This window comes from Oenanthe melanoleuca, chromosome 3 (genome assembly GCF_029582105.1).
Source record: "Oenanthe melanoleuca isolate GR-GAL-2019-014 chromosome 3, OMel1.0, whole genome shotgun sequence".
NCBI lineage: Eukaryota > Metazoa > Chordata > Aves > Passeriformes > Muscicapidae > Oenanthe > Oenanthe melanoleuca.
The window spans coordinates 83,851,517-83,876,166 of record NC_079336.1 but is presented as its reverse complement, the minus strand read 5'-3'; the positions used below and the strand labels follow the sequence as shown (position 1 = coordinate 83,876,166).

The 24,650-nt window shown below is 39.3% G+C and overlaps 1 long non-coding RNA gene across 1 annotated transcript; it reads right to left on the bottom strand.

The window, feature by feature from the left end:
- Nucleotides 1-7,799: 7,799 nt before the first annotated feature.
- Nucleotides 7,800-19,770, bottom strand: LOC130251758 (uncharacterized). Its single transcript, XR_008840228.1, has 3 exons — nucleotides 19,625-19,770; nucleotides 18,197-18,369; nucleotides 7,800-7,885 (listed from the first exon to the last, which is right to left on the bottom strand). It is a non-coding gene; the product is annotated as an uncharacterized LOC130251758 (long non-coding RNA).
- Between the last annotated feature and the right edge of the window lie 4,880 nt (nucleotides 19,771-24,650).

Genomic DNA, 24,650 nt, shown 5'->3' with positions numbered 1-24,650 from the left:
TAGCAGAGAAGTTCAATTCCAGTCCAAATATTTTCCCTTTCAGGCAAGGCATGCTAGTCTTTTTACTTACACAAATAAATAAAAAGCAAATACTTCTGTAAAAGAAGTCTCACATCATCAGAATTAGAGCTGTGTAAATTATTGGATCTTTTGGTGTAGTCTAATTTAAATACTAATAGGAATAAAAACAACAATTAATTTTCAGTCTTGCTAAGTTTATTTACTAACCTATTTGTCACACTTATTTTCAGAAGATCAAACCACAAACCACCAAAATTGCCTATTCATTGAAAACCTTGGGTGTTGACCTGCTCCATCCATGACACAGCTACCACAGCCTGTGCTATTCTTAATAGAGCTCAGAAGAGGCAATCACCAAACCAGGATAATTTTAAATACTGCTGTTGAAAATACCTTTCAGTCGAACTCTGAAATTCTGAGATGTGAGTGCTGTGGTTAATTTCAAGTTTACTGATTGGGAAAGAACTTCTAAATCATGCCATTCATAAGAAATAAAAATCTACTTGAAATGAGTCCAAGACAAATGTTTTTCATATATAGGCTCAAATCTAGATTTTGAAATCATGCAAGACTGTTGAGTCCAATCAGTTATTCCTTCCTCACAAACTCCATTTTCAAGTATAATTCCATTCCATTTTATGTCTCCCAACATTCAATGACCTTTCTCTCTAAATATATGTTTAGGTCATATGAAGACAAGTATGGCATTTATAGGTCCATTCAAGATTAACTATATGAAATAATTAATGTACAATGATTAATGTAAAAATGCAACCCCAAAGCTGAAGGTCAGACCCCATTAAACACATGACTCTCCATATTTTCAGGAGATCCTGCTAAGTTGTACAGGATATCTGAATTTTTGTTATCTGGTCCTCACAATGTGGGCCAGGGGTTTTGTGCATGTTTTAGAAGTTAATCAGCCTTTTGTGGCAGTAACTCTAAAGTAAAATGTTACCTGGTGGGCCAGGAATGTCCTGTTTTCTTTTGAGAGGAGGCTGCCAAGGCACTGCATTACCATCACGTGCCTTTCATAACTGCTCACCATTATCAGCTTCTCAGTTTCATCTCTTGGATCAGCAGCAATTTCTGAGAAGTATTTATTTTCTTTGCTAGCCCAGCAAAGGGCTGTCAGAGCACATTGGATTACACCAGCAAACAGGCCCACTGGAGCAGCAGGATGCTTGTCCCTCCCCAGCCTTCTGCACCCCTTTGTAGGCATTGCTGGGGGTGCATGGTGGGTCACTCAGAGAGGAGCAGGAAAGGTAGGTTTCATCTGCTGCCATGGAAGGTGCCCATCCTGCAGTGGCACTGCCTAAGGGCAAATAAATTGCTGCTGTACTGCACTAGGCTGCAGCAGACAGCAGGTAGGCTGGCAATACTTTTTCCAGAGAAGGATAATTTCATTGCCTTGTAAAGAAACTTGACATCTTCTTCCCTCCACTTTACAAATCAAAGAACACAGGAGCAGACCAAAAGGAGCCTGCATACTCTGTACCAGGCTGGGAAACCATTCCTGTCATAGTTGCAGAAAAGCACAGCTGAGAACCCACTCACAAGTGCCAGCAGAGAGAGTTGGAGTTGGTTTAGGAGAGCAGGATGCAGTCTGGGTTACGTCTCCTGAGACCTGGGAGGCTGCTGGCTCTGGGAGCAGCTGCCCCAAGAGCCATGCTGGTGTGCTCACCTCCTCCATACCTGTGCTGCTCACTGTGACAGAAATTGCTCTTCTCCCACCACCTCTCCACTGCCAGTGCCCAGGACACAGGCTGAATCAGCAAGAACATAGCTCCATTCCCATTGGGAATCTCACAGCAGGCAAGACAAATGATTTTGCACTTGCAGACAATTGTTCCACTGGACAGATTTCTAAGTGAAATCAAAGACTTAGATAGGGACATCTCAAGGCCATTGCATGGACTGCTCTAAAGCTGAGAAAAATCTTAGGGTTGAGTGGCCTCACCAGCTCCCCTCCACCTAAGAGGTTAGTCTAGTGCTACACTCGAAGGTTGTCCCCCCAAGGTCATCCCTCTGTCCTTATCCTTCCCAACACACAGAGAACAAATCACCCTGACACCACCTGTGGCACAGAAGACCTCAGCAGGCAAACATTTCCAAGAGCTCCTGCACACAGCACTTCAAAGAAGGTCAAAAACTCTCACTGTTGTCTCACTGTTCCAGACTGATGGCTGTCACTGCTCTGTGTTCTCCGTGCAGAATCAATTAGCAAGAGCCAGTCTCTGGTGACTCTGCAGAGGCAGGACTTCTTCCTCTTCTGAAACACCATCAAGGTTTTCTCATCAAAGGATTATGCCTATGACAAGAAAGCAAAGTAATTTACTATAAGCTGAAAGGGAAATGGAAAACTCTCCCACCTAGGGCTAAAGCAGGGACTACTATATCTGGAAACACCACTATAATCTCCAAAACTATTTCTCACCTCTGCATCAAAAAAAAAACCAAACCAAACCAAACCAAACCAAACCAAACCAAACCAAACCAAACCAAAAAAAAAACAAAAAAAAAAGCAAAAAACCCCGAAATATCTTTTCCAGAGTATATGTGTGCAAGGGGGTAAATTGGCTTAGGTCAACCTCATGCCCACTAGCATAGGTCACTCCCTATTTCAGATACAGTTTTGCTATTTGTTCTGCATGGAAAGATAAAAACCACTGTAGACAGAAGTAAGGCTGAATGTCATGGGGTTTTGAGGTGACAAAAGAACAGTTAGAGCAAAACAAAATCAACTACTAAATAAACAGCATCAAAAATCTACCCATCAAAGAAGGAGAAAAAAAGCAGAGAGAGCAAGAGGAGAGCAGATAGAGGTTGCTTTGGCAAAGTAAAATAATGTTAATTGTTAAGTAAAAACCATATGTAAATATTACTATTAAATGTCACTGTTATTTTCTGTATATAACTGTACACTGTATATATATGTGTGTGTGTGTGTGTGTGTGTGTTTGTCTATAGAATTAGAATATATATTAGATATAGTAGTAAGCTGACAATATAAGGATAAGGGGTGAAATGTATTGAAGTGACTTTATAATGCTTGTATCTCCAAATTGTCTGTTCTGTTAAATATTAGGTTCTGCAGCTTTAAAACTAGTTCCAAAAGTAAAAGAAAAAAAAGTGCAGAGACAGAAGAACAGACAGAGCACTCCCATCCCACATGGCATCACTACCTTCTGGACACAATTTCACATGGTAAAATGCCACATGAGGTTTTAAATGCCTTGTCATTCTGAGGAACTTTGTAACAGCCTTTTTTGTTGTTGTTGTTGTTGTTGTTGTTGTTGTTGTTGCTTTTTAAATAAAGAGAAAGAATTGCCAATAATTTTGATTCCAAAGAGAAAATTCAAATTCACCAAAGAGTGCGTGTTTTCAGATCTCTTTTATTTGGATTCCAGATCAATCCAAAACTTGTATAAATCCTGAATTGAACTTAACTGAGACTTTAAAGAATTGTCTTCTTTTCTGTAGCAAGTGGCTTGAGATGAAAGCACCAAATTGTCACCAAGGAATTTCTCTTGTCATTAGTTCCACCTTAACTATAAGCAGAAAATACGTGCAGAAGATAGCCTGAGAAAAGAAATATTTTAAAAATTTTATTTCATTTTGTTCTTTTGCTCTTGCTCACATCCACATTAAAATAATGCTGGAGAGTGAAGAGTGCTTTCCCAGCATTTTCCCAGAGGGATGATTGAGTTGCCTACGGTAAGGGCAAACTTTCTTGGACAAGAGACACAATTTCCTTTGCAGCCTCTACAGAACTACAAAAATGCTCTGCTGGATGCAGGAGCCACCAGCCTTATTGGCTTTCCACTCCAGGAATAAGACCTATTCCTTCAATCAAAAGTTTATGTAAAAAATAATAAAACAGCACAAAAATCACATAATGCAGCAGATATAAAATAGTCCCAGGTAGCAGGGTAAAAACTTAAGTAAAGCAGACCTGATTTAGCATCTGTGAGATTTGTAGAAGTAATCAGTCCTTAGGAAATGTATGACTTAAGAGGGAATTAAGGCCTAGTCTAAGGGATGATCCTACTTCAGGAATGCCACAGAAACAAGGAAATGGAGGTGAGAAAAAAAAAAGGAACAAAAGAGGTTAGGAGACAGACTCTGTTTGAGGGCAATATGTTATTCCCATCAAACTGTTTCCACTCTGAGTTTTCATACTTGAGAGGTTGGATAAGCCTTGGACAAGCCTCTGACCTTTTAAATGCTTAGCTGAATCTGGAATTCCAAACCTTTTGAAGCTATCCCATCATAAACACTAACATACAAACAGATTCCACATAAATATTAAATGCAAAAGACATAATTTACAAAAATGTCAGTGTGCCAAAGAATGCTACTGAACCTGTAAAAAGATGGTTTTTTACACATAACACACACTGAAAAGACTAGCTAGACTAGCTCAAGGCTGCTTTTAAAAGTGTTTCACTATAGCCAGCATTGCTTCAGTGGGTCCCCAAAGGCACTTGGGTTGCAGTGTGCAAAACTCAGCACTTTCACTTTGCATCGGATTGCATTGGTATCTCCTTCAAACTTGAGATCCTGAGAAGATAGCCTGAACAAATCAGCAGAAATCCCTTGAAGTCTGGCTATTAATATTTACTATTTGTATTCAGAAGCTCAGCTATGATGTCTTTGTGACAGACACTTTACAAGAAAATAATTTGCTTCAGATAATATATATGGTTGTATTCCAGTACTGCTAACGACTACAGGAGTTCAAGGTTACTTACTAGATCCATGTGTAAGATTCATAAGGGTCCTCATTTTTCATGATATCAGCATACTTGTAAATTGCATCTCTTCAAACCACTTAAAACTTCCCTGTTCCCTGGAAGCACCAGTGAATACAATTTTACAGGCACACCTTAGTTCAAAGGCAGCAACAATAAAACTGTTTCTATCATTCAACAGAAAGATGCAGGCCATGTTTTCCATGTGCTCTTATTATAGCAGTCTCACCAGAAAAAGCCAACATATGTTCTATTTGTGCACATCTTGAAGTTCAAGCACTGCACACAGACTTCCTGCCACTGAGAACCAGTCACATTGTTGACATCCACCCATCTACATTCAAGACATTCTTCAACAGCCACCAGTCAGCCACTTGGAAATGCTGCTCAAGGAGCTACAGTGATTTGGGTAGCAGAAATAATGTGGTTACTGGGAGAAAGTTTGTGGAGATGTATTGGCAAGATTAGTGGAAGAGCATTTCCTATAATTTGTTGACCACCAAATTAAAGATATTGCTAGAGCTGACTTGTAGTCTGTTTGCAGCTCTTTGGACATGTAGTCAGGATAACTGAGCTGAAAAAAACTGGGCACTCAGTGGCAGTGTGTCTTTTTCCTAGAAAAGTAAGGTTGAATGAACATGATTAATGAAATTCAGATACATACTTTCCAGAACAACTATAACTACCCAATCTGTGCCTCTGCAGTACTCAAAAATACTTTCTATATTCTTGAATCTTTCGACAGTATATCTGAGCCAGAGTCATTTGTAGCAACTGTAGCATAGACATAAATAACCTTTAAAAGTTTCAGCCATATAATATTCAAATGATGCAGGTTATCTTCTGCTTGTTTGAAGGCAAAAAACTACTGTTGATTTCCCCTTGAAACAAGTTAATAGGATTTTAGCTCAATAAACATGATTCTAAGCATTTCTTTTCCTTAATTCTTTAAATAAACCAGGGCTCACATGCTGGATTAATGCATGACACAATCCAAGTTTGGCATCTTTCTCTCTGATACCATAACAAAAAAATGTGGCTTCTCATGGGGAGCCCATACAGCCCATATGGCTTGTATTTCTTTCAAGAAAGTGTCAATATATTAATTTGTCTGAGCCTCCTGTCTGAACACTACCCAACCCAACTCCTGCTTCAAGGGCCAAAGGGTATCTTCCCAAACCAAGCTCTGCCCTTGGGCTCTTTCACCAAGTTGTTGCAGATACCAAAAAGTCACAAGTCAACAGAAAGTCACAGTTACTCAGTGATAGCAAGGATAAGTCACAAGGGGAAAGGGACCCAAAGAATGTCTTTGTTAGGGCAGCCATTAAGCAAGGCTCCTCTCAAGCACGTGAGCACTGCAAACACATACGAGGCTCCAGACTTCAGTAAATGGTTGAACAAGTTCACTGACATGACTCATTCTATTGCTATGTCTAAACTGAATCAATTTTAGCTGCTCAGCTTTGATGAATGTTAAGGTCATAGCAACCATAAAAAATAAGAAAGGCACCTGAAAACATTAACAACATGGGAAAAATATGGGGTTTAGATGAAAATAATTTCAAAACAAAGAGGAAGTTTATTTGTTCTTTCCCAGAAAGATTACCTTCTCTCATAAAAGGATCTTGTTATTAAAGTTCCTTTGCTTCCCCAGCAACGGTGTCGTGGTTCTGTAACACTGTTAGGCTGGTCAAAGGCTATGTGGGCCACAGAACCAAGGCAATGACAGTTTATGAGAGCTGGAAGCAAGAGAAGGATGAGAAAGATGAGGAGAGACAATATTAGTCATCTACAGAATAAAGAGCTAGGCAAGAGGGCAAAATTGCTGAAGGGTATATAGAGCTAGTAGTGCAGAAACACCATCAATTTCTTTTTAGGAAAAGGGAAGAGGAAATCACACATGCTCAAAGAAAAGTCCTTGAAAGTACCTGACAGCCAGCTCTGACTGAAGGGGAAATAAAAATTAGATTGGAGCAACTTAGATCCAGCAAAATCTTATTCTGTTAACCCCTTTTGTTTAGAAAATTCCCTTCAAATTGCTTTTCCTGATAAGGAATTTTAAGGCCCAATCTCTCAGGAACTTGTAGGAATAGCACTTTATCTAGTGAGGTGTTTGAGCTGGCTGAAGCCATAGTAGCTGGAAATGCTGAAGTACATCTATGTCTACACTTCATACAGTCTCCTATTCTTAGTTCAGTCATTGCTGAAGTTCTACACAGGAGGTCACAATTTGGGCATCAAATAGAGTATTTTCCATCCACCAGCTAGAACCTAACAAACATTGCCTTAAATAAATTTGTGCCCAGGCCAAATTCAAAATTAACTTCCCAAGCCAAGCTAGGGTTGATGGGATGGGGCCAAGGGGCCCACAACTCTGCTGTTGAGCTAATGGAGCAGTCTCAAGCTGCCAATCCAACAAGGGAGACTTTTTTATTTAACATATACATTACACAACGTGTGCAATATTTTCCACATTCAATGAGAAGACTTTATTTATAAGCTGCCTGTGTTGAAATGGTCTCTTATTACAAGGAAGCAGCAAGCCAGGTTGAGCCTGGAAATGAACTCTCATTTTCTCCTTCACTGCAACATTCAGTGACATTTTCCTCAGTCACTCCGAAAATATTTTACAGATGGTTTTGGACATTTACTGGATATGCAGGCCCTAGAATAATGAATTATATTCTTTATAATCTTTTCATCTTGTTCAGTTTTCATTACTTACCGGAAGAGCCAGTGAGATACCAAGTTTAAGGAAGTGCATCTACCTCCAGAAGGAGTACCTATGGTGAAGATATAAAGATTTTTTTCAGCCAGAAAAGTGTCTTTTGTCTTAATCAACAATTTCAAATGGATCAACACGTTGCAGATAGGTTTCATACATCATTTTCAGTCTTTTCTACTAATGGAAAATTGAATTAGATACCTCAGAATTTGAAAGAGCAGGCCAAGTCTTCACATCTATGCTGACTGCAATATGAATTGATACTTACACAAATAGCAAAAAATATGTCCATAATTCTGTCTTCATTCATGGGCTTGGGATACTTTCTCTAAAAATTGCTAGGTCCAGATTCTGATGTCAGTCAAATTTCTCATAACGCAGGAAACTAGTCAACATCAAAAAGAAGTCAGTGCATGTATGAATTTCTTGTAGTGCTGCATAATAACAATTTATTATGTAAGCCTTTGGAATATCCTACAAATATATATATAATCAAAATGGCCATTCAGTTTCTAGATCCTTGATCTCATGTCAAGTGCTTTTGCTACACCTAAGACATTCAACAGATGGTCTTGGGTGACAAATCCCAGAGGAACTTTCTGAATTGTGAATGCTGGTCCCACAGAGGCATCATCTACCAGCTTTGAATTAAATACATATTCCTTACTGAGAAATGTATTTTCTAACCTCAGTGTCTTCTTTGTATTTCCTATTGCTGGACTTAAATTACCTCCTGCTTGGAGAGTACTCATAGAACCAAGAAGCATTGGTGGCTGTGTGCTTCATTTTGGATATCTGCCATTGCTCATGTACTCCCCATGTTTATGTACTCACTGGTATGTAAACCAGTGCATTGTCTTGTGGAGCTAAGAGAGATATCTCTGAACAAACCAGCTGTGCTGCAAACAACACGACTAATTCAGGCTGATAGCTCTAATTCGACCTCTGGTACAACCTTTTCCACTCCAGGAGAGACCAGATTCCACTCCACTGTTGCAACAGATGTTTATTTAACAGAGGATATACATTAACCTCAACAACTGGTATATAACATAATTATTCAAATGCTCTATAAATTAGCACTTTGTTTAACTGCTCTCTCTCTCTGACCAGAGACTAATTAAGAGAGAGGAACAATTAGTAATTAAGGACACTTTTGAAATGGGCCTACAGAGGAAAGAATCGCTTGTCTACATCAAAAAAGTCACATTGTAGGCACTTAAAGTTAGAGGAGTGTCAGGGGAGTTTTAAAATGAAAGGCTGTGGAAAGAGCACAAAGATTGCAATGACTCATCCTCTCCTGGGAAAGCAATAAAAGCTCTCTATCCTTTGAAAAAACAAAATTTAAGTCTGATATCAATAAAATTCTAATCGGAAACAATGACTTTTCAACAGCATTTCAGTAGTAAAGTCTCATTTATGCAAAATTGATAAGAAGACCACAAGTAAATATTTATTTCCATGCAAATAATAGAAGTCTAACAGTGCAAGGACTGACCTAGGCTGTCTGAGTTTAAACACTGACAGCACTGACTTTAGGGTCTCCTGGTACTTGAGAAAAGACAGAATGACAACAATATCATTTTATCAGTGGAGACATGCTGAGTGAGATCAGAGCCACTGGACGGACAGACAGCACAAGGCAGTGAACAAACTGCAACAAAAAGTTGTCCTCCACACACTCGAAGAACTTCCGGGCTGCCTTTTTTCTGCTGTATTAAGTTCCCAGCAGATGTCTGGTAGGTTGAAGTCACCTACAAGAACAAGGGCTGGTGTTCCTAAAACATTATCCAGCTGCTTACAGAATAAGTTGTCCACCTCTTATTCCTGATCAGGTGGATGATAACAGACTCCCAGTAGGATGGCCTTCCTCTTAATTCTTACCCAGAGGCATTCAACTCCATTGTCATTAGTTTGAACATCCATGGCATCAAAAGCCTTCCTAATATAGAGGGCCATCCCTCCACTTTTTCTCCCTTTCCTGTCTCTTCTGAAGAGCTTGCAGCCATCCAGAGCAGTGCTCCAGCTGTGTGAGTCATCCCACCACATTTCTGTGATGGCAACTACATCATAGTTCTGCTGTTGCACCATGGCTGCCAGCTCTTGTTGTTTATTATTCATGCTGCGTGCATTGGTGTACATGCACCTCAGCTGGGCTACTGATTTCACCCGACTCAGGCTTAACACCCTTGGGGCTGCTTCCAGACAGCCCAGCTGCATCCCCTTCCCCCTTCAAACCTAGTTTAAAGCCCTCTCAACAAGGTCTGCCAGTTCATGAGTTAAAATCCTTCTGCCCTTAACGGAGAGATGCAGCCCATGCAGATCCAGCAGGCCAGGCGCCATAGAAGTTGCCCCATGATAAAAGAACCCAAAATTCTGCTGATGACACCAACTCTTGTGCCACTTGTTGGTAATGTGGGCTCTCCCATTCCTTTCATCATTTGTCTCTGCCACCCAAGGGACTGAGCTCCTGCTCTACATGTGCTCCTGCTCTATCAACCACTCGACCCAGTGCCCTAAAATCCCTTTTAATTGCCCTAATACTTCTCTTTTCAATCTCATCACTGCCAGCCTGGACTACCAGCAGTGGGTAATAATGAGAGGGCTGAATTAGCCCAGGATGTCTCCCGGTAATACCCCATACCTGGCCCCAGGGAAGGAGCAAACTTCCCTGTGGGATGGGCCCTCTGTTCCCCTCAGAAGGGAGTCACCCAGCACAACTACCCTTCTTTACTTTTTGATATTAAAGGTGGTGATCCATCTGACAGGTGAAGTGCAATTGCGAGGCTCGCTGGGCAGAGAATTTTCTTCTAAATCATCTAAATCATCTGGCTGAATGAAAGAATGATAGAATGAGAAAGAAAGAAAAAGAACAAATGAAGGAACATGGAATGAGAAAGATCCAGGGCCTCATTCCTGTTCTGCAGTGGCACCTAGCTGGGTGATGGGGGTCAGGAGGAATTTTTATCACTACCTCCCCGAGTAGGGACTCATTTCCGCTGCCCTTCATTGACCAGCTGCCCTCCTATTTCCTGACAGTGGGAGACAAGGGAGTCCTCTGGCTCCTGCTGGCTTCTCTCAGGGATGGAAGGGTGGAACTCTACCAAGCTATTTCCCTTTCACTTTCCCTAATACACCTTAGTCTTTCAACTTCCTCCCTCAGTTCTGCCACCAGCAAAAGGAGATCATTCACCTGCTCACACTGCAGGCAGGCTTCTTCTGCAATGCCCCCAGGTACCTCTGATATGCTCAAACACTCCACACAGGAATGGGTCTGGACAGACTCATCCTTCTTGAAGGGTTCCATTTGGCTACATACACTTGTACTAACTGCAGTTTCTGATCGTGTAAAAAACCATTCCCAACAAAAAAAACCCTAAACCAACCAACCAACCAACCAACCAACCAACCAACAGAAAGACAACAAACAACAAACTAAACACCCCACTAGCAGGAGGAAACCTTCAACCCAGCCTGCTCACCTGCACCTGTTTGCTGTGCTCTGGCTCACCATGCTCCCTAGAGCCCTTTTTTAATCACCCCTCTGCTCACCAGAGGAAAGCCCAGCCCTGTGCCTGCGTGGCTAATGAGAACCAAGTGCTGGACAAGTGCTGATCCTCACAGTGATTGTATTCTTGAAGCAACTGGTCAGAGAACTTCCAAATAAACAAAAATAAACCTTTGGTTAATTAATTTCTCAATCGAGAAGAGATTCAAAATGTTACTTTTGAACATCTTGACCATGATGTATTCACAATCTATCTACTTGATATATATACTTGTATTCACTATCTATCAACCTGAAAACCTCAACCAGGAACTATTAATTGCTAAGTTAAACAAAAAGAAGCAAAAAGAACCAACAATATTATTAACAATTGGTACAGAGAGTTTTGGTAAAAAATACAGGGCTGGCTGCAGATTTTGAAGATTGTTAGATAGAAAAATAGTAGAGCTAAGCACCAGAGTAAAGAAGAATATTAGAAACAAGAAGGAACCCTTCAAAACATGCAGTTTGTACACAATGGAGAAAATAATTTAATAGGTAAATTAAGGCACGTCAAAAGTAAAACCAAAATAAGAAAGGACAAACATGACCTTGAGAAAGAACTTCCTAAAGTAGTAAAAAATAACAATAAGAATCTATTTCTAAAACATCACAAGCAGAAAGCCTGCCTGAGAGCCTTTAGGGTTGATAGATAATCACAGTCTAATAGGAGCATTTGCAGAAGTACTGTTAGGCAAAAAAAACTGCTTACCTGTGATTCATTAATGAGAAACTTACAGAGGATTCTTTTTTTTTTTTTTTTTTTTTTTTTTTTTTTTTTTTTTTTTCCAACAGAATGAGTTGGAAGAACTGTCTCAAACTGAAAAGTCAGGAGAAAAGTTCTTAAAATAGATCACTAAAACAGTAATAAATTGGCTGGAGCAGGTGACATTTGCCCAGGAGTCCTAAGGAAATTTATGTATGAAATTCTCAAGCTACTAGCTGGTACAATTTACAGTCGGAACATCTGTCAGTACCATAGCAAGGGTACTCTGCTTTACAGAGTAGACATCTGAGAAATTTAGGAAAGTACAAGTCAGGAAGCCTGACTTGCTTATTGGGCAACTTGGCAGAAAGCAATTTGGGATCCTAGTTGAATATATATAGGATTAATCTGGGATGTCAATCTAGGTGCCTTCAGCATTGGAATGAAATGCAGAAAAGATCTGTTCAGATTCCTTAAAAGAGTAAATGAGCTGAAAACTTTGGTGGTCAGTAAAGGCACATGAAGAAAATGGCATTTTAGGAGTTATGAAAAAAATAGGAGCAGTGAAAAAAATGCAAACAAAATACACAAATACAAACACAATATTATACCATGGTTCAGCAGCTCGTTCTGCCTGTGCTGTGCACACTTGTAATTCCTACATCTCAAAAATAGCATGCCTGAGCAGGAAAAGAACAGAAAAAAGCAAGAAGAATGGTCAGCAGGCTGGAGTGACTCCTGGAAGACGGGAAATAGACTGTTTTTCCTCAGTTTTGAATAGAAATGGCTGACGGAAGATATGGTAGAGTCTTCAAACCATGACTGGAATATAAAGGTTAATAAGGGCCCATTATTTGTTATTTTTCCTGACACAAGATCCAGGGGATGCCAAAGCAAACTCCCAGGCAGCAGCTATAAAGCAAATAAAAGGAAGTACTTATCTCTCATGGGATTATCATACATTAATTGCCATCCAATGTTGTGGAAGGAAGAAGCTTCCAATTATAAATGTGTTCAACAAACAATTTGACAAAATAATAGAAAATAAAAGTTCACCCGGAGTCATTAAATCCATGGATAAAGATTTTAGTCATGAAAGTCTGTGGGAGTACAGTAAAGACTGTTGGAGTGCACAAAATTTTAGTAAAAATGCTAAGACTGCATGAATGGAAAATGAAGACAGACATCTGTGCCTGGGAGCACGAAAGAAGAGCAGAAAAAGGAAAATATGAGTTATAGGCACTAGTGGCACCCAAACCAGCATATGCTCAAATTCCTGGCACATCTACATGCAGTTTTCCAGGACAGTTGAGGTGGGGAGGCATCTCAGGAAACGATCTAGTGCAGCCCCATGCTCTAAACAGGGCTACAGCCAGCTGAGTTTTGAATACCTGCAAGGATGAAGATTCCACAACCTGTCTGTGTGAGCCATTCCAGTGTCCAGTGTTTGATCACTGTCACAAGACAAGATTGTTTACTTATGTTTAAATGGGTTTTTCTGTGTTTCACCTTGTGCCATTTCTTCTTGTCCTTACTGGGCACTACTGAGAAGAGTCTTGTTCCACCTTTTTAAATTCCCAACACACACATTGATAAGAGCCCCTGAGCCTTCTCCAGGCTGAACAGCTCCAGCTCCCTCAGCCTCTCACCATATGTCAGGTGTCCCAATCAGCTTTGTGGCACCGATGGCCTCTCCTCTGACCAGGTTTCAGACTAAGTTTTGCTGTCACGTTTCTGCAATGGCACTTCAGTACATATCACAGGTGAATTATCTCTGGATTTGCCTTATTCAGAACACAAGCCTTTGGCTGGATCCAGTACAGCTGGTTTTAGGTGTCTCCACTGCCCTTCCTGTTTTCCTCTCCTGCTGTCATGCAGACAGTCCCTCTCCCAGTCAAATGGGCATCTCCACTACAGTGTACCCAGTGTGCTGGAACTTCCCACTTCCCTCAGTGCAAATAGAGTTGAATACAGCATGAACAAATTTACAAAGAAAAGGCTTAAAGACATTTTTCTGAAATGGCTCTGAAAAGCTGGTGCTGCCTCCCAAAACACAATGCTACAACAGAGGAACCAGGGGAGCTCAGCTGACAAAAGCAGAGAGGTCTAGTTGTGTTATATTTATTGCAGCCCATACAAGAGCAGCAAATAAAAGACACAGGAAAGTAACGGGGGACTATAACAGAACTTCAATTTCCAGTGATATAGCTGGGAAATGGGTTCCCTGTTTCTATACATGCCTTTCTTTATACAACCTTCATTTAGACAGCAAAGCTTTCTCAAAATGGTTTACAATTTTATAAGGACCCATTGAGGTAAGAACACAGCCTAAATTACTCGCCACATCATGAAATGAACTTTTTTACACTCGGACAGTAGGGAGTTTTAAATTCACACTGCACTTCAAGCATGAGTTATTTAAACTGGGAAAATCTTTTCAAACTTCAGACAAAAAAAAAAAAAAAAAAAAAAAAAAAGTGAGATTCATTATATATAGTGCAAAAGCTACCAACTCATATACATGACATCAAGTCGTATATTACAGACATGAAACTTTTCACATTTTACAGAATGTCATAAGGTTTGCAGTTCCCACATTGTGTTTCAGTGTTTCTGCCAAAATTGCCAACAAAGAACGTGTCTTTAACTTCTCTGACCCTATTGTGTCAAAAACATTTCTCATGCACCCCATACTGTATCTTTTAGACCTACTTAGTGTTCATTTCTGAAATTTCAGAAATGCTCAATAGGAAAACCTCAGAACACACAATACAGCTTCTTTACATCTGGAGCCATACATCAAAAATCATGGCTATGAAAAAACGTTCTGCAATTTTTTTCCTCACAAATTTAATGAAAGAACTACTAATATTTCCATCAAAATAAGCTGGATATTGTAAATGGCTAAAAAAAAGAAGTAACTGAGCTGATTAGAAAGAAATTACTTTTGCCATTTAACTCTTCGGCAGGCCTTAAATATCTATCAAGAAGAAAAGGCAGAGCTCATTAATTCTAATATCAAAATTGAAATTTCATATTGGTTACTGTATTTTTCACTGCATAAAATTACTTTCTGTTTAGATTCTGATTTACAGTCACCCTGAAATGCTTGTCTCCTTACTCATTAGGCATAGCTAAAAGAAATTATTATTCCAAAGTCAGCATGTAAAAGGTCAGTAATTCTTGGCTGTATCTTGGCTCAACAAAATATGAAACAAGGGTATCTGCCTCCTATTGATTATTGCTGTGTATTCCGATTCCTATTTTTTTTACCAATCTTATGGATGTTTGAAGAAAGGCTCTGATTATGATCTGGAAAACATGCTGGATTTCCTTTAGGCAGAGCCTTCTAAAAGTGCCATCTACTCCATAAAAGTATTTACCAACACAAAAGCTCCTTTTAGAAGGTAAATTCTTTCCTTGAATTGAGCCACAGGAGAGGAAGAATCCCTTCCATGGTTGAATTTAAAAATAAAGAGGATGCTGAAGAGGCATTGCTTGCAAAAGTTAGCATGATGGAAATAGTTCTCTTTTATTATTCAGAACAACATACCACTGACCAGAGATGCACAGAAGAATAAAGGATCTGACATAGAAGCTGACACTTGAGTTTGAGATGTAAGCAGGTTGATATCTGGTAAATTTCAACCAGTGACAGACAGACAGGGATTTACACTTTGGCCAAAGACTGTCAATACTAAGAGCAAAGCTCAGGAGTGCTGTAAGTTACTCCCTAGAGTGTGCAAAGACTGTCAAGCAGCTGATAGTCCCCATAATCTGTGTGCACTGAACTCTCCTGTCCAGAACACCATCTCACTGTATCTGACCTGCTTTGCCTCTGCAGCACAACACCCTGTTGTGGAGGTAGAGTCACACTCCATCAGCAGCACCTACTGTATTATATCCTGTTTTAAAACAGGATGTACACAAATATCGAATTTCTGCACTATCAAAATAATATTATACACTTTAACTTGTTACAGCTCTAACCTTGGCTGGATCTGTGCACAATTGGTGGACATCAAGCAGTGAAGCTCTTTAATCACTGACAGGGAATCAAATGCACACAAATTTTCAAATGCAATATATTTACACGTTCCAGTTTACATAATAGCTGTAGCACATAAGCCTGCTTATTAACAGAAAGAACTCAAACAAGGCACAAGGACATTTTTCCCACAAAGCTTTCTATTTCCTTTATCATGTCACAGTTGCAGTTATACCAAGAGTGAACAGTTATACCAAGAGTGAAATTGGTTCTAAAGTCTGTTTCCATGATAAATGCTTGGGTATCCAGATTTTATTTCTTGACTGAATCCTTGGATTCAGGATGCCTTGGATGCCAGGAGCATCCTTCTTGCAGTTTTTTATCAAAACAGTTGAAGACAATAGCTTGATAATGTGTGGAAGATATCAGACAGATAAGCTCAACTCCTTGAGAAGGAGATTGGCTTCTCTACAAAGAATTCTTTAACTCCTCAGTAAGGAATGAACCTGTGCTAGATGGCTTTCCAGTATACAAATAAGCTTACTCTCTTTACCTTCACACTACTAAAGAAAGCTGAAATAACCATTTCTTGGTGTTTTAGATGTCTGTATTTCTTCCATTATTTCCAGAAGTTTGGTTCAAGACCTATCATAACCATGCAATTACCGAGAATGTACCAACACTCCAGCTTTTTTTTTTTTTTGGTTTTTTGTTGTTTTTTTTTTTTTTTTTTGTTTTGTTTTGTTTTTTTTTGTTTTTTTTTGTTTTTTGGGATATTTAAAGGTGCTGCATAACCTTACAAATCTAACATAGAAGTCAAGACTAGCTTGCCTTCCATTAGAAGTAGTAACACACAAATCAGGAAACTCAGCCTTCCTATCAATCATATTATAGTGTCTGAACAATTTTTCCACCAGTTTTGAAAAGGAAGAATTATCAATATGTTAGCAGATTATGGATTGTGGATGCATGTTTATCCATGATGACTACAGGCTTGAAGAAAGAAAAGTGCAAGCCAAGCTTTATGCCCAGCTATGCTATGAACAGCTCAGTACCTAAGACCAAAAGTCCATCCCAGTACCTCCTCATAATCTTAAATATAACTAGTAGAGATGCTTGACAGGAGAGCTCAAAACACAGGCAAGAACACAATGAAGCTTTGTCCAATTTACTAAATTCTGGTGGAGTTTAGTGATTACCCAGTCTACTGCTGTATTTTTTTTTTCTGCAATACAACCTAGTTTCTTAGAGTCTTTGCCAAGCACACCTTGGAAAATGCTTTTTTTTGAAATCAGAGTTCAAATTGTTTAACCTCTTTACTCGGTCACCTAGATGGAGAGATAAGATTAAAATGTCTTTCTCTGTGAAGCATCTTTGAGATATTCCAGGCCAAGTCTCCATATAAATGTACAGTATTAGATTATTAGTATAATTTTTGATAGGGCTTCTGTCTTTCATTTTATCCTGAAGTCAGTAAGCACAGCACTTCTCATATTCCATTGTGTGGTTTGCTTTGTCAGACAAAACCTGATATCTGCTTCCCTACTAATATCATCGCACTGTCTGAATGTATTTTAAGAGCTTATGATACTTGGCAATGAGCGGGTTTGCTTTTGTTGTTGTTGGGTCAGAAAGCAGTGCATTTAATTTAAACGTTAGCACAAGATGGGATTTATCTGATCAAGAAATCATGCAATAATAGAAAGGGGCATATTTCCTTTTAAAAACAGGGACCCCTTGATATCTTTTCAATGCCAAAAGTTTTCGTCTGTTTGAATGACAGCCACATACTCCCATTACACTGACTGAAACCAAGCTGGACAAGGATGCAAAAGCAGATTTTTTTGGCAGCTGTCTGTAATACATTTGAACTTGTGAATGAAAGATGGTGACATGGCTTCAGCTACCCAAAAGCCCTTTATCAGGCAAAAATATCCTTGAAACATATTTGCAGAACAGTGTTAAAACAATTAAAAATTATTGACGCATTTTTACTGGAACATGCAAATAGGAATTTCAGCCTTTCCTTGTCAGTGATACTGATTAATGGAGCCTGTCCACGAGGAGTCAGCCTCTGTGCTCGGTAGCCTTCAGCACCCCAGCCCAAAGCAGCATCACCCAGACACCAGCACAGCTTCCCCCACCATGGTGTGTCACTGAGCCCAGGGCAGAGCAGGTGGCAGGGGCTGGGGCTGCAGGCCCTGCTCCTGGAGCAGCGCCGCTCCCGTGCTTCCCAAACTGGGGCCTCACCTCTCCTTCCGTCTGATTAAATCTGACGTTTCCCTTCAGTAAGAGAACATATGCAGGAACTCCACCAAAAGTTTGAACCTTGCAATAATTTTATTAGTAGTGACAGCAGCATCTGGGGTTTCCAGAACCTACACCCCAACATAGTCACCACATTTCTGCAGCAAGCCACCATCCTGGAATTAAAGATTTTATGTTTTATACTCACCTTTACAATGGGACCATGTCTGACACAGGTACCTGGGCACGGCTTGCTCTTTTGAAAGAAACATTTTAAGTGTGTATTTCTATCTTCCATGTTTTTCTCTCCTCCCCTTTGGTAGTGGCATATGTTGACTCTGCTAAGCTTTAACAGCAATGTTATATATATAGAGATTCTATCTGGACAAGATATGAACAGAAATATTATACACAGCTAAGTAAGAAAACACTGATTTTTGTGTGAGCCCCCAAAGGCCTACTTTGTCTGTGCAACAGTTTGTTTTACTTTTCATAAAATTTATTTTGTCTCTAGCCAGATTGATAGTGATTATATTTGAAATCCCTCCCACAAATCTGCCACATAAACACATCATTAATTTAGGATCTTTGAAATTATTTGGATAATGAATACATTTTCTTATTCATTAGCAGATACCAGTCATTGCTATAAGATCAGCAAACAATCTGAAACATTCCTTGTGTTAGCAGCCCTTGGTGCCAGGGCTTGCTACTGGTTTAAATACATTCATACTATTTAGAAATCTACACAGCTTTAAGAAATAGAAAAAAAAAAAAAAAAAAAGAAAAAAAGCACCTCAAGTGATATCAGATGTCTTATTAGCCTAAACTATGCAACCTGAGCAATGGCCAAATTTGCAGGTTCTCCTTTTGCCAAATAACAACAGTGAAAGCCAACAAAACTCCCATCTTTAAAGAGATTTTTGAAGTTTGATACAAAGTAAATCCTGAGCTTCATCGGTGTTTCTGCTGATAATACTGGTAGATTTGATATCTTCCAGCAAAATTAAAAAAAAAAAGGTGCAGAAAGAAAAAGCAATCTCGAGCTGCTGCAGTGAAGGGGGCAGGAAGTGCCCACTGCAGGGTCTGTGGTCCACACAGCTTTTATTTCATGGAGACACACAGACAGCCTATTCCCTGGTGACGGCTCTCTGCGCTTTCCAATCCTGCACAGGATTTCCTTCTGTCTGAAAGTGTAAGAGTCGCTCCAGTAAACACTCTGCATATGTGTTCCAGCTGCTGCACTCCTTCTGCCAGCACAGCCCAGTGACAAGAAAAGTATTATTTCCTACTAAAACCTTCTAATCACCAGACCATGCCATTTTCATCTGGCTGTTCAGGCATCGAGAGCTTGCATTGCTTTTGGTAACCTAATCATGATTAAGAAATTAGCTTTTGCATCCCAGCACAGTAAACCCCATCTCAGGATTCTGCAAGCTGCACTTGTGAGCAGGCTGGGCTGTGCTGAGAGCTCAGTTTCCAGGAAAGCTTGCATTGATTAATATAGGATCCAGAGCCTATATTCTTGAAAATATTGATACATATGCAAATGCAAGTAAATACACAGGTCTATACACACTGTATATTGGTATTCATATTATATATAATACATACACACATGGTTAAAAGAAATTACCATCTGTACAATTTGCTGATGTCCCTATTTATTTTGGCAGGGTCTTGCCTTTACAGGAAGAGGAGTTTTTCTTGTTGCAAAGCCCTGCACAGTTTTGCCATTCCTTTCTAGAACAATTTCATAGAACATGATGGAGAGAAACTTTCTCAACCTGCAGTAAAGAAAATAAGAACAAGCTTAAGGCATATCCTATTACTAGCATAACAATGACTTTTTTCAAAACTGGACTATCCTGTCCCTAGGGACACTTTAGCAGATTTCTTTTAACCCTTTCTTTAGAGGAATGTGGCAATTTTTAAAAGACTAATTCTTCAAATATTGTTCAAAGATAAATTTTGTTTAGTACTAATACTTTTTTCTTTTTAGGGAACCACTGTCAAGAACTCTGCTATGCTGCATTTCCATAAATCTTCTGGAAAAACAAAATGAAATACAAGTCCAACTGTCATCAATTTTTGTTGTCAGGTTTAAAATTTTTATCCCTTTTAATGAAACAAAATCCTCACAACCCACCCCTCTGCACCCACAACAGGAAGTTTTTAATTGTTCAACCCATGTATCCTGAAACAGAACTGACAGGAGAACCCTGATTGTTCAAATGGAAATTGGAGCATGGTAATTACACACTCAAAACTGACTTCAAATAAAGGGCAAAGCTTTTTCTATACAGCACAAAATATGCAAACCTAAGTTCAAACAAGGGCCAATTCAGCAAAATACTCTTTTCTATACAGCTTAGAGCAATTTTGGGATGAAGAAGATGTTTTAACTCTCATATTTACATTTTGATGATTATTTTAATGTATTAATATACATAAAGGAGGCCAAGGAAAAGCAAACATTTCCAGACCTGTAAATATGATGAACGTATTATCAACATTTATGCTGGCACCAGATTTCTCCACTTAGTGACACATTAACACAAAGCTTTGCATTTAAAATATTCACACAATTATTATGTTTTTCTAAAAAATTATGTCTTTCCATAACCCATTTCATATGAAAATATCCATGTTTTATGCCCTTCCTTTAAAACCAATCAAAATATTTTACTAGGTTGATGAAGTAGCTTGGCAATTTGGCATCTACATCTGCATGGCCATTGAGGAACACAGTTCAATTCCCAGCTCTGTGAGCCAAAACAGATGTGGAAACCACACCACTCATCTTCACATGCTGCAGGAAGGAACTCTCTCCTTTGGAAGAACTGCATTCCCTGAGAGCAGAGTGCCAGGTGAGAGTAATGAAATGAGCTAGGGCTGTGAATCCCCAAATAATGGAATTCATGGAAGACTTGCCTGCTGTGGACAGACACTGTGTTATCACAGGCCACCATCATTTTTATCCATCTGTACTGCAGGGATGAACTCATCCATGTTAATATCCATATGATCTGTGGTCAAAGTATAGAAGACAAATATATGAGGAGGAAAAAAGAAAACCACAAAAAAGTCCTTGCAATATTTTGCTCATTAAAAATAACTCCTTTGGGGTGTCTTTACTGAGGAAAAATTGACACAAATAAGCCTTACCACATTAATACTCACACTGGGTGCATTCACCAGTTTGTCTGTTCCTCTTAATATTGTTAATAAATAAATTGTTAATAGTTTCTCCAGACAGGGCATATCAAAGGGATTATTGCACTTAATGGGTGATTAAAGCCACTCGCCCTTCAGCCTCATGCCTGCAATGCCACCTTAGGCAGAACAATAATAACCCTGAAATGACTAGCTGTCACGTCTCATTGCTTAATTATATAGTCAGGAAGGTGCCCTCCTCAGAAACCTTCTTAAAAAATCCAAAATAAACACACTCCAGCAGTAGTTTTCTTTTCTTCAAGGGTTTTTACAATTATTATTATTTCTTAAAAACTTAAAGAAAACACCAATAGTCTTAAACAAGCAAATCCATAGAGCTCCAAGCCCAAAGAGTCCCAGACCTCAAGGCTGATGTGAAATATCTCACAAGAGATGGAAATCCTGTCCTGGCAGGAATCCACTATGGCAAAGAGCAGCTCAGTGGTTATTACAGCTTGTAATACCTATTGTTTAGCAGTATTTTTCAAGGGAATTAATTTCAATTCAAATGAAATGTCCAGGGACTTTCCATACACCTTGAGTCACTGGCTGCCAGATTGCCCCAGGAGGGACAGTGGGGACCTCTCAGGCACTGCCTACAAGTTTCTTGGTGGCCAGAGCTGCAAGAAATGTAATGACCATCTCATTTCGCCCAGTTTGGTTGAAGTCCAATATGACTTCTGTACTCCAAGGGCAGGCCCAGACATTCCCTGAAAAAGCAGACCTTTTTCTTCATGTGGAAACACTATGAAAGAGACTTTATTATTATTTAAATTCTCCCCAAACTTGGCTGCGTACAAGTAAGCAATTGTTTTTTTCTTATGTTTTTCTTCAGGAGTAGATGATGTTGAAGCGTTCCTAATTGCATTGTTTGTAGACGTATCTCATCCTTTGTGGGGAGAAAAGGAATTATGCCCATGGAGCTTAACACAGATTTCTAACAATGCTCACAGCCCTCCTTCTCTGCCATCCAAGAGGCACAATGGAAGGCAGGCCACGTGGGCAGTCCTCTCCCATGCATGAAGCTAGGTCTGAGAATTATTTCCTCCTTTTTGTGCTTTTACACATATTTATACACAGGCAGATGCAGAATTGTAGCTCATTTTCAATAAATATGACCAAGACCAGTTCCATTAAAAAATTGCTACAGGCAACAGCATAAGGGAGGAAACCATTCTGCAATGCATTAATCATGAAATTATAAGAGTTTGACAGCTGCTCATGACAAAACATTGAAGAGTTTTACAGAGCTGTGATTTGATAGCTTCGTATTATGACAAGCTGGTCCTGTCTGTTCGTGTTTCAGTGATTAACTCCCATCACTCTGTCTAGCTTTGTGCAGTAAGAGCAGTTTCAGAGGTGGAAACTTTGCCCTTCTGCTACTTAGTCAAAGCAGCTATAATGTGTCTGAGTCTGTCATGACAGTATCAGCAAGAGACAAATCTGGGAATTCAGCTTAGGCTAGATAAGCCTCAGGAATATGGCAAAGAGCACAGACCCACAGATTTACTCCCCTAATCAATTTTTACTTGCACATTGGTAGCAATGAAATCCATGAGCTTCCTTGATCAAGTATTCCCCACTGTCGTGGCACTGTGCATGTTGCTTTTGCATGATGCTACCTGCACCTCTGGCTCTGATGTCAAACCAAATATATTTATAGCAACTATTCATGTGCTCATACAAAGTAGCAACAGATATATAAGCAAGCAATATTATGTTAAAATAGATCTATCAGAGTTTCAAATAATGTCTTGGAGTCCAGCATTTTGAAGTGCACAGCTGACTTTCAGAATAACTGAAATTTTCCTCTGAAAAAAAAAGATCCTGTTCTTTGCAATTTCCATATGTGAAGTCAATCCAGTCCATTACAATTCAATTCACTGACTCCAACAGTAAAGAAAACAACCATTAGCTAGCAACCTATAGAGATTTCCTTTCTTCTCATGGTCCAGAGCCTTTAATCTCTTAGCAAGTACAAGTGGCTGCTGAAGTGAATTTGTTCAGGGCTCAGTTTAAAATATGAATTAGCAGAGTTGTGATACTGCCTTAAATGAAGATGTTTAACATTATCCTTAAACATTACAGCTAGTCTACAGCAGATTAAATCCACTGAACACCCAGCTACACATATTTATGCTAGTTGGGTGTCTAGTAAGGTGTCTTTATTACAACAATAAGAGAATTCAGCCATAACTACTGCATAGCAACATCTGTAATTAGAAGACTTCCCATAATAGTACAGAGCAGCAACAGTTAATGGAATTATTTCTTTTTTTTTTTAAAAAAGCAAGCATTACCTCAAGAGGGAATATAGTTCTTCTTTTAGAAAAATGACTTTTAAATAACATCTTAAAAGGCTAGCAGGTCATTAGTCATTTTCAATAATGACAACAGGTAATTTATTGTCATGCACATGCCATGCAGTTAACAAAGGGGTCAACTCTAGGTGTGTTAGCAGCAGGAGTTCTGAAAATAGATGTGCAAGGAACAGTCACACTAATCTAAAAATCAGGTCAGATTTTTTATACTTTACTTTGAATCAAATTATTTCCTGATAGAAATACTAAAATTTACAATGAAAAATATCCAGAATCAGGTTACATTCTTGAAAGCTGCTAATAATTGTGAGCATTCAATTGGCAATGCATTAACATAGTCAGATTATCAAATCTGGGATCAGATTCTCCAAAAACAACAACAGTAACAAAGGCTATTTAAAGTGTCACAGATAATTTCCACAAAGGCAGAACCTTGTAAAAGTGACTGTTTCAGAAAGTGTACCTGTTAGTTCATATGCTGGTATGTTCTAAGTCCATGGACAGGTATGTGAGGGTGACATCCATGTAGTCATCAACCCTTAGCAGATTCCAGCATCATCTGCACCTAAGTGTTTTTACAGCCAGGGTTTCCTGGATGCAGGAAAGAAGTCTGTCTTAACTACATCATTGCACAGAAAGCATATAATGTGTTTTAAAGAACAACTGTTATATGATGTTCTGTTACTGTCAATACTGAATCAGCTTGTATCTCAGCCTAGAGCATAAAGTGTTTGAAAATCCATCCATCTATCCGAAGAAAAATGCTTAGAGTTTTCATTTTTATCAGGATTACTATCAGGGGAACAAATCTGTATGATACCTGGTGGAAGTCTGTTGCCAGGGTTCCCCCAAGTTCTTCCTTAACCTGCAAACACCACCTGGGATGCGTAAGAAGCCGGGACTTGCTGCCTTCATAACTTCACTGGCTTGGTGACATGTTATGAATAGGAGAAATATTAGGAATGATTTTAAGCATTCCTTCCCTGACGCTCCAAATCCCTTGTTTACTTTATTGCCTGAGAGCTGTCAGATTGGCCCCTGAGTTGACAAGTCTCAAAGTTGAGTGAAGCTGTCAAACAATGATTTGCAGTAGGCAGCCGCCTCTGAAGGGTTTCAGTACACAGG